At 46.7% G+C, this 16,328-nt stretch overlaps 1 long non-coding RNA gene across 1 annotated transcript in view; it reads right to left on the reverse strand.

Moving 5' to 3' along the window:
- Positions 1 to 15,955, reverse strand: part of LOC135966765 (uncharacterized) — an 81,228-nt gene extending 65,273 nt beyond the window's left edge. Inside the window, exon 1 of the long non-coding RNA XR_010580357.2 lies at positions 15,796 to 15,955. This is a non-coding gene — a long non-coding RNA (uncharacterized lncRNA). The remainder of the gene's footprint in view (positions 1 to 15,795) is intronic.
- Between the last annotated feature and the right edge of the window lie 373 nt (positions 15,956 to 16,328).

Here is a 16,328-nt window from a genome sequence, read left to right on the forward strand (position 1 = left end):
AAAAATAACATTAATTCACAAGGTAGAGTGACGATTCAGCCACAGAAAATAAAACTGATATAATCCACTACAAGTCACACTGTGTCTTTCTTTAAGACTGGTCTATGATGCAGAAAAGAGGCAGCTTGAGATCTAAAATACTGAAACTGGCAGACACCTTGTTTCCCTGAATTCTCACAACCGTGGCACCAGCTAGGGTAAGACAGAGTGGCTTTCAGAGCTTCCAGAACAACAGAACAGATCAATCATAAATATGCAAAGGTGATCTGAAGACAGAATTAATATTCCACGTTTTGGCTTAAACTAGTCATGTGATTTCCAATAAGTGGGAAACATCCACACCAATTTTTATAGGAAAGTTCAATGTGAACACATAGTACAGAACACTATCTTTGTTTTGGAATGTATTTCTTTAATATGACAATTTCAATTGTCTTTAGGGATTCCTGATATTGAATGCTCATCTTTATTAATGATGAGCTACCCATTTTCTGACTGAGGAAATGGAAAGTTGTCACTGCCTAACAGCAATACTCAACACAGCATGTATGAAAGGGAAAGCTACACCTGTGTGCACACACATGCATACACATGCATACACATACCTACACATGTACACGAACACACATACACGTGTATGCACATGCACACACATGTACACATGTGTGCGTACATACATATGCACGCACACATACGCACATACATGCATACACACGCATATACGCACACACATACATATACACACGTACACATGTACATACATGCATGCATATACACGTGCACATGGACACGCATACACGCACATACACACGTGCACACACGTGCATGTGTACATGCATACGTAAGTATCATCTCAGGTATGTGGATTCAAAATTCTGATGCAAACAAGAATAATCACAAAACAAGGTAGGGTGTCAACAAGTGAGAATTGAGATGGAAGTCCTGGAATGTTCCAGAGACGATATGAGGGAGGTCTGCACATCACATAAACATCTTACCCATTTTAAACGTGACCATTCCTGCCAACATCGGCCTGGATTAAGAAGATTTCATTTACATAAGGAACAGAAAATATAATACTTGTTCTAATGAGGTTCTCTAATCATTAGATTATTTTCATAATTATAAGTAATCACTAAATAACTTCCTTTCAAGGGTCTAAAAATAAAAATAAGATAACAAAGTCACAGTCCTGACAGTTTTATCATGCAAATCACAGCTGTGAAAATAAAGCATGGCTTTGAGACTATGCCCTCCTCAAATACCCTTCATGGAATTTTGTACCAGTAATGGCTGGTAATTAATTGTTACACCAGGTGGAAAAGTATATCATTTGGGGTATATGAAGTAAGCATGTAAAGAGAAATGACCACACACACCTGAAACCAGGTCTCATTTCACAACTGTTTCCTACTTTAGATTTGCTTAATTTACTTCATGAGGTGCCTTGAGGAGAGAAAGCAGACCTGGGATCTGCCCCGAGGCTGCTTCGGGAAGAGCTGGGTGGGCACCAAGCCCCTCAGACCGAGGGCTGAGCTGCGTGGCCATGACCCCATCACTGCGGCTCCCCAAGCGTGTGTCCCTGTGTGTCACGCAAACCCCTGCCACACAGGTGACACACGCCACACGCCTGACACAGGCTCAGCACACAGGGAGCGATCAGTAAGTGGTGACTAGAGAGAAGCGACGGCCTTCAGCGTGGACGGAGAAAACAGGTCACAGACTCACAGAGGAAACGCCGCAGATCCACAGACGGAGAAAACACCACAGATGCATGGACGGAGGAAACAGACCACAGACGCACGGAGCGAAGAAAAGCACCACAGACGCACGGAGGGAGGAAAAGCGCCACAGACGCACACATGGAGAAAACGCCACAGACGCACAGACGAAAGAAACGCCACTGACGCACGGACAGAAGAAATGCTACAGACGCATGGATGGAGGAAACGCGCCACTGAGGCACGCATGGAAAAAACAGGCCACAGATGCACGAAGGGAGAAAACGCCACAGACGCACGGACGGAAGAAACAAGGCAGAGACGCGCACACACCAGTGTGGAACATGGGACAGGAACGTCCCGGCCATGCACCTTCCACTCCCACTAGGGACTTCCCACCCCAGAGCACTCAGGATGGCTGTGGAGCTCCTGCCACCCACCCCAGAGGTGAAGCTGGGGAGCCAGAGATGAGCAGGTTCACGTCCATCAAATGCGGCTGCAATCCCTGTAATAACAGGAGGTCACCATTAAACAGAAGGGCACTTCACTTGGAATAAAAGCACTCTGCATAAAAGACTAAAGATTGGCCGGAGACCGCTTAGAAACCATCACAATCATTCTTGCTAGTGACAGTGAAGCTTCAAGAGTGGTCACTTTTCCTGTAGAAACGCCACAGAGGTGATTCCTGGAACTCAGTTAGAATATTTCTTTCCCGGAAACCACACAACCAAGAGTTTAATAATGCCATCTCTTGAGCAGAAAGATTAAGATTTGTGATGAAACAAAACCCTGGCAAGCCTCCTGATTCTAGAAGATGCTATACAGAAAAGCTAACTCAAAGGGCTTGCATTTCTTTTGTCGTTCATGACACACATGAAAAAAATTTTAAATATACAAAAAATGTAGGATTTGTACAGTGAGTACCAATGTATCTACCCCCTGGATCACAGATTAGATTTTAAATGTAAAGTTCTAAATGTTCCCAGCTAAGGAAATGTGCAGTGTAAGCCTCTACCTGGTTAGAACCAAGGGGAATGGAATGAGCTTTCCCCGGCCTTGCTACTCAGCTGGGAGGGGCTGCCACAGCTCCGCCACCCCACACCAGAGCACCCAGGATGGCTGTGGAGTTCCTGCCATCCATCCCAGAGGTGAGGCTGGATCCCCAATCGAGGTGTTAAGAGTGAGCCAGCTGGGCGCGGTGTCTCAAGCCTACAATCCCAGCACTTTGGAAGGCCAAGATGGGTGGATTACGAAGGCAAGAGATCGAGATCATCCTGGCTAACACGGTGAAACTCCGTCTCTGCTAAAAAAAAAAAAAATACAAAAAACTAGCCGGGGGAGGTGGCAGGCGCCTGTAGTCCCAGCTACTCTGGAGGCTGATGCAGGAGAGTGGCATAAACGTGGGAGGTGGAGCTTGCAGTGAGCTGAGATCTGGCCACCGCACTCCAGCCTGGGCGACAGAGTGAGACTCCATCTCAAAAAACAAAACAAACAAACAAAAAGAGTGAGCCAGCCTTTAGAGGCCATGTGGTCTATACTTGAATAGAAAATGTTCCAGGAAACCAAAGATTCCAATGCCTGTGATGAATTCCTAACCATTTGAAACCCAGGCTCCTCATCTATATAAAGAGAACAATGCTCTCTCCTGAGAAAGCATTTCAGAAGGATGAAAAAGGATCCACATGAGAGCAGCTGAAAACTACAAAGCACCCTGCAATTATAAGATTTTTTCCATATCTTTGTTTCAAAGAATGTCAGCATTCTAAATATTGCGCTTCATCCCACATCACCTTTCAGGATCAAATCATAACGATCAAAAGTATCAGCAGAATCCCTACCAGCTCAGTCACCGTGTGCTTCTTCTCCCCGCATGAGAATTCCTGCAGAACGATGGGACCATCCAAGAATGGCTCCCTGCCATCATGTGCCCATATTCCTTCCCCAGGGAGCTATTCCTGTACTCAGGGGCATGGGAAACCTGTATAACACCACCAGAAAGTCCTTGTTTGATTTACACACTTCCCAGAAGGGCTGATTTTATCCAGAATCCGAACTGTGTCAAACACTAAACCTAAGAAATCATTAAAAACCAAGGAAATGTAAGGTCATCTCCTGCCCAGGGTGCATGGCTACTAGGGGAGAAATAGAAAATGAGACACGAAAGCAAACTTTTAAGATATTCAGAACACCACTGGATGATTCCAGGAACCCATTACAGATCATTGCTGTTCCTAATAACAGGAAAGAAATTCTAAAATTCCAACAGGCATGGTGAGTCCCTCACTTGCATGAAATCAAAATAATAATCCATCGCTATCTTTAAAAGACAAAAGAAAAACTCTATTTCCTCTTCATATTAATTTGTGTACAAATAACTTAAGTGAGGAAATCTTAATGTCTGGACTGTGATATCAATAGCAAAATAACCCCAAGCTTCCCAATTAAAGGATATAGACGGGCTGAGTGGATTTAAAGAAGAAAAACCAACTATATGCTGCCTACAAAAAACTCACTTCAGCCGTAAAGACACACATAGACTAAATGTGAAGGGATGGAAAAACATGTTCCACATTAATGGAACTCAAAAGTGAGCAAGAGTAGCTATATTTATTTCAGACCAATCACAAGTTAAGTCAAAAACTGTAAAAAGGTAATTATATAATAAAGAGATCCACATAGCAAGAGGATATAACAATTACGAGTATATGGGCACCCAACAACAAAGCACCCAGATACATAAAGCAAATATTAGTAGATCTAGAGAGAGAGGTTGGGCACGGTGCCTCATGCATGTAATCCCAGCACTTTGGGGGGTGGAGGCAGGTGGATCACCTGAGGTCAGGAGATCAAGACCAGCCTGGCCAACATGGTGAAACCCTGTCTCTACTAATACAAAAACTTAGGCCAGGATGGTGGCACACGCCTGTAATCCCAGCTACTTGGGAGGCTGAGGCCGGAGAATCATTTGAACTCGGGAGATGGAGGTTGCAATGAGTTGAGATTGCACCTCTGCACTCTAGTCTAGGCAACAAGAGCAAAACTCCGTCTCAAATATATATACACACACACACACATATATATATATATATATATATATATATAGAGAGAGAGAGAGAGAGAGAGACACCAACACATCAATAGTAGGGGCCTCAAAACCCCACTGTCAGCACTGGAGATCATCTAGACAGAAAATAACAACAAATTATCAAGTTGAAAGTACAGTGTAGACCAAATGGACCTAACAGACATTTACAGAACATTTCATCCAACAGATACAAACGCACATTTTTCTCATCGGCACATGGAACATTCTCTAGAATCAACCACATGCTAGGCTGCTAAAGAAGTCTCAATACATTTTTTAAAAATTGAAATAACATCTAGGATATTCTCAGACGGTAACAGAATAAAGCTATAAATCAACAACAAGGAACAGATACTTCTCAAAAGAAGACATTTATGCAGCCAATAGACACATGAAAAAATGCTCATCATCACTCGCCATCAGAGAAATGCAAATCAAAACCACAATGAGATACCATCTCACACCAGTTAGAATGGCAATCATTAAAAAGTCAGGAAACGACAGGTGCTGGAGAGGATGTGGAGAAATAGGAACACTTTTACACTGTTGGTGGGATTGTAAACTAGTTCAACCATTATGGAAAACAGTATGGCGATTCCTCAAGGATCTAGAACTAGATGTACCATATGACCCAGCCATCCCACTATTGGGTATATACCCAAAGGATTATAAATCATGTTGCTATGGAGACACATGCACACATATGTTTATTGCGGCCCTATTCGCAATAGCAAAGACTTGGAATCAACCCAAATGTCCATCAGTGACAGACTGGATTAAGAAAATGTGGCACATATACACCATGGAATACTATGCAGCCATCAAAAAGGATGAGTTTGTGTCCTTTGTAGGGACACGGATGCAGCTGGAAACCATCATTCTTAGCAAACTATCAGAAGAACAGAAAACCAAACACTGCATGTTCTCACTCATAGGTGGGAACTGAACAATGAGATCACTTGGTCTCGGGAAAGGGAATATCACAAACCAGGGCCTATCATGGGATGCGGGGAGAGGGGAGGGATTGCACTGGGAGTTATACCTGATGTAAATGACGAGTTGATGGGTGCTGACGAGTTGATGGGTGCAGCACAGCAACATGGCACAAGTATACATATGTAACAAACCTGCACTTTATGCACATGTACCCTAGAACTTAAAGTATAATAATAATAAGAAAGAAAGAAAGAAAGAAAGAAAGAAAGAAAGAAAGAAAGAAAGAAAGAAAGAAAGAAAAAAGAAAGAAAGAAAGAAAGAAAAGTCAGGAAACAACAGGTGCTGGAGAGGATGTGGAGAAATAGGAACACTTTTACACTGTTGGTGGGACTGTGAACTAGTTCAATCATTGTGGAAAACAGTGTGGCGATTCCTCAAGGATCTAGAACTGGAAATACCATTTGACCCAGCAATCCCATTACTGGGTATATACCCAAAGGATTATAAATCATGCTTCCATAAAGACACATGCACACGTATGTTTATTGCGGCACTATTCACAATAGCAAAGACTTGGAAGCAACCCAAATGTCCATCAATGACAGACTGGATTAAGAGAATGTGGCACATTTACACCATGGCATACTATGCAGCCATAAAAAAGGATGAGTTCATGTCCTTTGTAGGGACACGGATGCAGCTGGAAACCATCATTCTCAGCAAACTATCGCGAGGACAGAAAACCAAACACCGCATGTTCTCACTCATAGGTGGGAAATGAACAGTGAGATCACTTGGACACAGGAAGGGGAACATCACACACCGGGGCCTGTTGTGGGGTGAGGGGAGGGGGGAAGGATAGCATTACGAGATATACCTAATTTAAATGACAAGTTAATGGGGACAGCACACCAGCTTGGCACATATATACATATGTAACAAACCTGCACATTGTGGACATGTACCCTGGAACATAAAGTTTAATAAACAATCAAACAAAAAACAAATCAACAACAAGGAGAACTTTCAAAACTGTATAAATACATAGAAATTAAACAATATGCCCTTGAATAGCCAATGGGTCAATGAAGAAATTAAGAAGGAAATTTAAAAATTTCTTGAAATAATTGAAAACAGAAACACGACATATCAAAGCCTATGGCATACAGCAAAAGCAGTATTAAGAGGAAAGTTTAGAACAATAAACTCCTACATTTAAAAAACAGATTTAAAATAAACAACCTAACAATGAACTGCAATGAGCTAGAAGAGCAGGAACAAATCAAATCCAGAAGTGGTAGCAGAAAAGAAATAACAAAGATCAAAGAGGAAGTAAATAATATGGAAACTAACAAATATAAAAGATGAAGAAAAGAGTGTTGGTTTTTTGAAAAGATAAATAAAATAGACAAGCCATTCGCTACACTAAGAAAGAAAAAGAAATCCCAAATAAATAAAATTAGAAACAAAAAAGGAGAATTACATTTGATACCACAGAAATACAAGGGATCATTAGAAACTATTTTTAACAACTGTTATGTCAACAGATTGGAAAACCTAGAGGAAATGGATAAATTCCTGGACATGTACAACCTACCTAGATGGAACCAAGAAGAAACGGAAATCCTAAACAGACCAATAATGAGTAACACGTATGACTATATAATAATAAAATGTCTCCAACAAAGAAAACCCCAGAACTAGGTGGCTTCACAGCTGAATTCTACAAATTTTTATTTCAATTCTTCGCAAACTATTCCAAAAATATTGAAGACGAGGGAATTCTGCCAAGTTCATTCTTCAAGCCAAGCATTACCCTGATACCAAAATAAGACAAGGACACAATAAAAAGAGAAAACTATAGGTCAATACCCCTGATGAACACAGATGCAAAAATCCTCAGCAAAATACTAACAAACTGAATCCAACAGTAAATCAAAAAGATTATACACCATGATCAAGTGGGATTTATCCCAGGATGCAAGGATTGCTCAACAAACACAAATCAATAAACACGCTACATCACATCAACAGAATTAAGGACAAAAACCATATCATTTCGACAGATACAGAAAAAGCATTTGATAAAATTCAACGCTGCTTCATGATAAAAAGTTTCAACAAACGAGGCACTGAAAGAAACATATCTCAACACGATAAAGGCCATATGTGACAAACCCACAGCTAACATAATGGTGAATGGGGAAATACTAAGCGCTTTTTCTCTGACACCTGTAACAAGACAAGGACGCCCACTTGTGCCACTCCTATCCAACACAGCACTGAACGTCCTAGTCAAGAGCAGTTAGGCAAGAGAAAGAAATCAAGGGCACCCAAAGTGGAAAGGAGGAACTCTAATTGTCTGTTTGCAGACAATATGCTCTTATATATTAAAAAAAAAAAAGGCTCCAGCAAAAATCTCTTTGAACCGATAAACAAATTCAGTAAAGTTACAGAATACAAAATAAACATATAAAAGTCAGTAGCATCTCTATAGACTAACAATGAGCCAGTGGAAAAAGAAATCAAGAAAGCAATCCAATTTAGCTACAAAAATATAAAATAAAAATAAAAATACCTCAGAAGAAGTCTAACCAAGAGGGTTAAAGATCTCTATGAGGAAAATGATATTCTACCCTCTGAAGGTAGAACAGTGGAACCTAGAGACAGGAAAGGGCGGCGGGAAGGCAGAAAAGGAGAGGTTGGCTAATGGATACAAAATTACATCTAGATAGTAAAAATGAGGTTTAGTGTGCTATAGCCTTGTACGGTGACTGTAGTTTATAATTTATTGTATATTTTCAAGCAGCTAGAAGGGAGGATTTTAAATATACCCAGCATTAAGAAATGACAAATGTTTGAGAAGACGGACATGCTAATTATCCTGATTTGCTAATTACACATGATAAACATGTATTGAAATATCACACTGTATCCCATGGATATGTACCATAATGTGTCCATTAAAAATAATAATTGTTAAAAACCCAAGGGCCATTTCTCATTTGTCCTATGTCAATGTCGTGGTCCATTGGTGGAGACCTAGCCATTTGCAAGTTAGACTATAGTCACTTGAGCTGAAAGCAAATGAATCGTCACAAAAACTACCACTGGCACCAAGTCTTCTTTCCAGAATTTCCTGGCCACAGCACTGCCACAGTCACTGTGGGCAGGAAAGACACACTAGCAACCAACTTTCAACCCCAGTACAGTTGGTGCTTTTATTTCTCTGGTTTGGAATAAGTGTGTGTTCATAACTTACATTTACTCCAACTGCCCCCTTGCTTAAATAGCTCCTTAAGGATGATTTCCTGTTACTAAATTCCAACAGCTTCCGAGCACCCATTATATTCTCCAAAGCAAATAAAAAGAGAAAATGTGTTGAAAGCCTGATAATGTTCACTGAAGAATCCAGCATGATGTACTGCTTGAAATGGCCACTCCACCTTGTTCCTTTACATGACTTTTAAAGTAGCCCCAGTTATTACACATAATTGAAGCCATAATTTCTGCAATACCATTAGGTCCACAGAGGGTGGGGCCAGGGGACTTCAAAGTCTGTCTCTGAATTTTTTTTTAAAAAAGGAAAGCTTATGAGAGTAGGTAATGAAAATAAATATTCACACAACTCAGAACAGGGCATGGTGACACATAAAGCTCCAGCCTGGCATAGGTGTCCAGCCAGTGAGGGTGGGGACACAGACTCATATGGTCCCCACAATCTCCCAGAAGTGCCACAGACAGGTGGATGGCCTGAGGTAGAATCAGGCTCCGAATTCCAGGAGCTGTCTGGCTCATGTGCACCGCTTGTGGTCCACAGTGCACGAGGATGCCCCACGTCAACAGTCCCGGTGCAGAGCACAAGAATGCCCCATGTCACGAGCCCCCGCTGCAGAGCATAGCCCGAAGGTGCCAGCCCAGCCTCCTACACACACTGGCCACCAAGGCACTGCCCTCCAGGAAGGAGGACCCCAGAGGTCGTGGCAGGATGAGATTCTGCTCTTCATCATCCCCGAGCAGAGGGGAAAGTCCCAGCAGACATTTGGGAAGCCTCTACAGGTGGCTGGGGGACTCTGAATGGAGGTTCAAAGTTGTCCCCAGATACACTAGACTCAAACCTAAAACAGGTCATTCTTCCAGATATGCCCAGACTGGAACCTATACAGGCCATCCTTCCTAGCTTTCCTCTGGAAAAGCAGGCTTAAAAGAGTATCGACTAAAAGGGGCCACCAGGAAGAGGGAAGTCCTATCTTTAAAAAAAGAAATAATTTTTCTAAAAAAAAGGCACTGAGGCTCTGACCCATCTGATCACTGAGTACGTGCTCAGCAGCATCTGTCAGAGCAGAGCAAGTACACACATGCTCTCCATATCCTGTGCTCCGGGTCCCCGTGCTCCCTGCTCCCATGCCCCCTGCACCCGTGCTCCCCACACCTGTGCTCCGGGCACCCGTGCTGCCCACATCCGCGCTCCCCGCACCCATCCTCACCTCCCCACACCTATCTGTGCTCCCCATGCCTATGTTCCCTGCACCCGTGCTCCCCGCACTGTGTTCCTGCACCCATGTCTGCTCCTCCAGCTCTCTTCCACTGATTTCCTCTGTACGTCCCTCTTGATAGTCACTGTCACCTCGAATCACCTGGCTAAATGGAGGTAAAGAAAAAGTCTAGAGTAGCACATTGGAGGACAGAGTGGAAGTGGCTGTTTACCAAGCAGGGCTATGAGATGAGCGCATCTGATCCCCATTAATCCTGACGGTCAGTTGATTAGCCCTGTTCAACAGCTGGGGACACTGAGGTGTGGAGGGACGGGCTTGCTTACTCCGGACGATGCTGACAGTGTGGGCCCAGCCCAGTCCCACAGCCACCAGGAGGAGGCTCCTGAGTGGGCAGGCGCCGAGGTGCAGCGCAGAGAACGCCTGGGACCCTGGCATAGACTCCTCAGGAAGGAAACAGAGAAAGGTCCACAGAGACTCAAGCAGCACAGAAGAAGGTCACCCACAAGTTAAAAATAGATGTTTGTGCTCTATCGTCCCAGCGTGCTAAACATCCAGCTCGCTCACACGCACCGCCTGACGTGAGCCCGGCCTCCTTCAGCATTGGGCTAAGCGAGAGAGGCACCTGCCCCTCTCCCGACAATAGCAGGCTCAGCAGCTATTCTTCAATGTACTTGACACCCCTCCGTGAGGATTAAGCTACACTCTGTCGACACTGGGTAAGTTTAATCCCGACACAGCTAACCGTGTCGATCTGCAGTGAACAAACAACTTACTTTGGATGACTCTGTCACTGACAAAGACCCTGAATCTCCTAGCAAAGCTTAGTGACACGACTTACCTTTCTGTTTTCATTTCAGGTACACTGGCCCATACGGTCTAGTTTACCTGCTGATAATGCCTTGGAAAGACCACCAGGGGGCCCCACACCATTTTCGGCTTCATAGGGATGTGAATTTCCCTTTGATGACAAAGGTAATGGGGAAATAAAACAAGGATCCAAAACAGATGCCTGTGTGTTTCCTGGGAGTGATAAGGTCAGGAACTGCCGCTCTGTGTCAGGTGAGGGAGTAACAGAGAGAATGACACCAACTCCTGAGACAGGACCTGATGCATGGTGCAGCCACCGCCTGTGGCCATGGAAATTCCAGGGAATGCAGGCCCCAGTTGCATGGTACAGCCACCATCTGCGACCACAGAAATACCAGGGAATGCAGACCCTCAGTCACATGGTACAGTTACATCCGCAGCCACAGAAATTCCAGGGAAGGCAGACCCTCAGACACATGGTACAGCCACCATCTATAGCCATGGAAATTCCAGGGAACACAGACCCTCATTCACATGGTACAGTCACCACCTTTGGCCACGGAAATTCCAGGGACACCAGTTGCATGGTGCAGACACCACCTGCAGCCACAGAAATTCTGGGGAACGCAGACTCCAGTCGCACGGTACAGCCACCACCTGTGGCCATGAAATTCCGGGGAATGCAGGCCCCAGTCTCTAAAGTGTTATTTGTTTTAGGAACTTCACCGCAGTGAATGTGGAAGAGTTTCTCTCTGTGCAGAGCTCAGTATCCAGAAGGGAAGTCGACCCTAGGAATGCCCTCCTCCTCTTCAGAGCTCAGGGCCCAGGGCTGACGCCCTTGGGAGGGGTCCTTGTTCGGCAACTGTGCCTGTGGAGGGTTCCCCAACACTCACTGTGCACCTCCTAGGAGCGGAGGCTACAACAGGGAGCCAGAGATCAAGCTCTGCTCAGACAACAGTGAGCTGATGGCCTTCCACTCTAAGTTCCAACTGCAAGGAGTGTGTATTCCATGAATGCTTGTTAAATGAATGATTCATAGAAGGTCGTCTGTGCTGACCTTTGCTGGTCTGCTGACTGTGGGTTTCAGAGCATAGACCTCATTCCTGGAGCAGCCAGTCCTTCCCAGAGTGATGGCTGCTGGAGGACAAAGCCCAGGGCTTCTGTCCTGCAGCAACGCGCTCAGGACCCTGCGCTGGGCACGCTGGGGGCCTCTCCAGCAGGAGATCCCCAGTCCTGACCTTGCAATATCAGTGAACCCCAGGGGAGTTCCAAGTGCTCAAAATCAAGTAAATGTCCATTGTGATTCAACATATCAATTATAGAAGAAAGGGCAGATTGCCGCCTCCCTCCTCAAACTAGGGACCATAAATCGATCCGCGGCCCTAACTGAGGCTCTGCCTTAAATCCTGCTAAAACTACCAGCCAAATACTCAAATTTACATTAGAGTTAAAGGGAAAAAAAAAAAAAAAAACTAAACCAAACACCTGTAAGAAATGATCAAGCAACCTGTGATACATCAACCTAAAGATTAAACATTAAAACAATGAAGTAGCAAGATATTAAAAGAGTATAAACTCTGTGTACATCGTGGTTCACGGTTCTAAAATTACACAGAGACAAAGACTGGAATGGAAGCGGGATAGGTTTACAGATACATTTTTTATTTTTAGTTTTTTAATTTTAAATATTATTTCTGTAATGTATGATTTGACTAACCAGATAATTGGACCAAAAAAAAATCAATTATGCCTATAGATAAATATGCACAGAATCCTTCTCTCTGATGCCAATGGAATTAGTTTGGGTCGGGCCCACAGTCTTCAATCTTTTAATTAAGACACAAAAACCAGGGCCGAGCGCGGTGGCTCAAGCCTGTAATCCCAGCACTTTGGGAGGCCGAGATGGGCGGATCACGAGGTCAGGAGATCAAGACCATCCTGGCTAACACAGTGAAACCCCGTCTCTACTAAAAAATACAAAAAAAATAGCCGGGCGAAGTGGCGGGCGCCTGTAGTCCCAGCTACTAGGGAGACTGAGGCAAGAGAACGGCGTAAACCCGGGAGGCGGAGCTTGCAGTGAGCTGAGATCTGGCCACTGCACTCCAGCCCGGGCGGCAGAGCCAGCTCCGACTAAAAAAAAAAAAAAAAAAAGACACAAAAACCATCTGTCAGGCTATTAGAAAAAAAAAAAAAAAAAAAGATTTATAACCAGGAGCCCAGAAGAAAAGGACCTGCTATGTACCACAGCGTCTCTCCACGCCTCTCCACCCGGGACAGTGCTCCCTCTTTCCCCATTTTCATACCTACAGCACAAAGCACTTAGTAAGGAACTATCTCAATTCATGAGTCACACAGTACAAAGGTCCGATGTCGCTGCCAAACATACCCTGCAGCCCCAAAACGAAGCGGCAACCCCCAGTGAAGGAAGAATGAGAGGCTGCTGGTTGTCATTTTAAATCTCGCAACTCAATGTCTTTGCACTTTCCTGCTTTGTTGGTTTCAAGGGCTTATTCAAATTAACCCCCCTACTGGATATTGAAGAAAGAAAGCAGGATGGTTGTGCAGGCTCTGAAGAGGCAGAGCCCTCGTTCCGCGGCCACCGCTGTCTTTCTACCCACAGCAGACGGGTTGACCAATTAGTCTCCCTTAGAGGGCACTGTTTATGATCATCGCGAACAAATGGATGCAATTGCTTCTTTTGAGATGTAGCAAATTCTGGGACCTCCGCAGGAAAAAAAATAAATAAATAAAAAATAAGGGCACTGGCGCAATAGTCGTAACCTCTGCGTGACACACACACAGAAGGAAAATTAAAGCCCTGGAGGCGGAGGCGTTTGGAAAGGGAAGGTGGAAGCAGGAAGGACGCCCACAGAATAGAGTGGTCAGAAACGGACCATGTCACTAAAGGGCGCCTTAGACGGTCCAGAGGACAAAATGTCCCTCTTTCCAGGGTAAACACCCATTTGCCAAACAGCCAGTGACAGCAAGCAGGAGTTTGCTTTTTTTTTTTTAAGGCGTCGAAGAGCAAGAAATAAGCTTAATAATGGGACTGACAGGACCCTGGGCTGCTGACTCAGCTGATGTGCACAGCATCAAAACCCAGGTTCCTCAGTGCGCTCCCTCTGCAGTTCAGGACAGCACTACAACTCACCCCATCAATCACTGCTTAAAAAAGCAGTTCTAAAAAAAGAGACGACCCATTTGAAAGCAGCTGGAGGAGGAAGACAGAGAGCGACTCGCAGAATCCAACCGCTTGTAGCTTCGGAACCATAACAAGAATATGAAACTAGCGGGTCCAGTGTGAGGCAGAACAGAGACGCCGTCACGGCTCTCAAGAGGCTGAACGGGAAGCCCATGGCTCAGGCCCCGCAACGCCCTAATGGTGCCTGGAGCAGCCCACAGGCCTGTGTCCTTCGTGTGGGTTCACCTTCCTAGTTTCCTGGGTAAATTCAATGTACAGCATTTATTCGCCAAGAAAAGAACATTCAAATCAAACTACTGTCATGACTCTGAAGGACTCTTAACACTCCAGTCCACACGTTCAAAAGCCCACAAGTATCAGTGCTGCCACTGTGCAGGTAACAATGTTTTGGATGCATCATGCACGTAACCAGTAACGATGTTTTCATGTTTTCCGTAGCCATCTCATTCAGGATACATAAATATCTGTGACGACTTGACACTTAGTTATCTGTGACTTTCAGATAGATTTAACAAGTCTACCTGACGGAGAAGGCCTCACCCTCCCGATCCCGGGCACAGGCGCCCCTACGTGCACCCGGGGCCTAGGGAGCGCACTCTCCATCACCTCCCGCTCTTCAATGTTAAATGTCCTCCCGGCGCGCCCGCGTCGTGGGTCCAGGCTCGGGCCCCTCCTGGAGAGCCGCTTCCACATTGCAGGGCAGGGGAAGCCCAGAGCCCGCGCCGCGGCGCCGCTGACGTCCCGGAGTCCCCGCTTCCTGGTCCTTCCGGTCCGCGGAGGCTGGCGGGGAGGGCCTGAGACCCACTTTAGTTTTCAGTTTTGTCACGAGCCGGAAGGCGACAGCACATGCGAGCACAAGAAACCCTTTTTGTAAATCTTCCAGCGGAAACGCGAGGGGCTGCCGGACCGCCTCGGAGACGCCAGGCGGGAACCCAGAGCACCCCCGCCGCGTCCTGCATTGCGCAGCCGGGACCCCGCCCACACCGCGCGGGGCACGAGGCTACAGGAGGTGTGCGGGGACGCGGCCGTTTCTTCCTCGACATGCTGGGTGGTGGCGTGGGGCGGAGTTGGGGGGCGGGGGGCCACTTGGGAAGTGATCGCGCTGTACCCTCGCTTCGGAGGGGAAGCCCGGCCCAGTCCTACAGCTCAGAGGCAGAACGACCCCCGAGGGCGCTCCAGGCGACCCCTCTGCCAGGTTCAATTTAAAACATAAACCGGACGGGATGGAAAGCTCACTATCTTTCGGATGGAGGTTCCTACCGCCATGTCCCTTCCTCCTCCGCCCCACCCGGCAAGGACCCCGGGGCTGCCTTGACGGTTCACGCTGCCCCGCAGGTACCCCTGCCCTGCCGCTCCCGGGCACAGGCTTCGACCCAGTTCTCCCGATCGCTTCCCCGCTCTTCTCCCCGGTTCTTCCCATCGCTTCCCCATCTTTCCCCGGGTCCTCCCATCGCTCCCCGCCTCTTCTGCCCTATCCCCCCATCCCCTTCGCCCTGTTCTCCCTCTCTCCATCCGTCCCGACCTCGCCGCCTGGAGGGGGGCGCGCACCTTGAGCATCCCCGCCACTGGTCAGCACGCCGATGGCCTTGCCGGCTCCGGAGAGGTGCTCCAGGAACTTCCGCAAAGAGCCCTTGGGGGCCCGGGAGTCGTCCGCGTCCATGGCGAGGAGGCCGAGGGTAGTCGCTAGTCCGGGTGCGCGGCAGGCAATGGGGACCCTGCCCGTGCGCGCCGGACTCGGAACTGCTGCCCCGCCCGCGCCCCCGCCTGGCGCCAGCGCAAATGGGCAGTGACGGGCGGGGCCCGAGCGCACCTGAGGGCCTGCGGGGGCGGGGGCGCGGCTAGGGGCAGGAGCAGGGAAAGGGGCAGGGAAAGGGCAGGGGCTGGCGGGGAGGGGGCGTGTGTAGGCAGGAGCACCTACGCGGGGGTCGTCGTAGGTAGGGGCCGCGCTAGCGATGGGGGAGGTCGCAGATGCGGGGGTACCGCCACAGGTGGGCGGGGTCCCTGTGGGTGGGGTCGCGTTGCTGGTGCGCGAGCCTCGCGGGTGGGTTGGAGGACTCTGGTTGGGGGCTTTAGAGATGCCC

Source organism: Macaca fascicularis, chromosome 13 (assembly GCF_037993035.2).
Source record: "Macaca fascicularis isolate 582-1 chromosome 13, T2T-MFA8v1.1".
Classification (NCBI taxonomy): domain Eukaryota; kingdom Metazoa; phylum Chordata; class Mammalia; order Primates; family Cercopithecidae; genus Macaca; species Macaca fascicularis.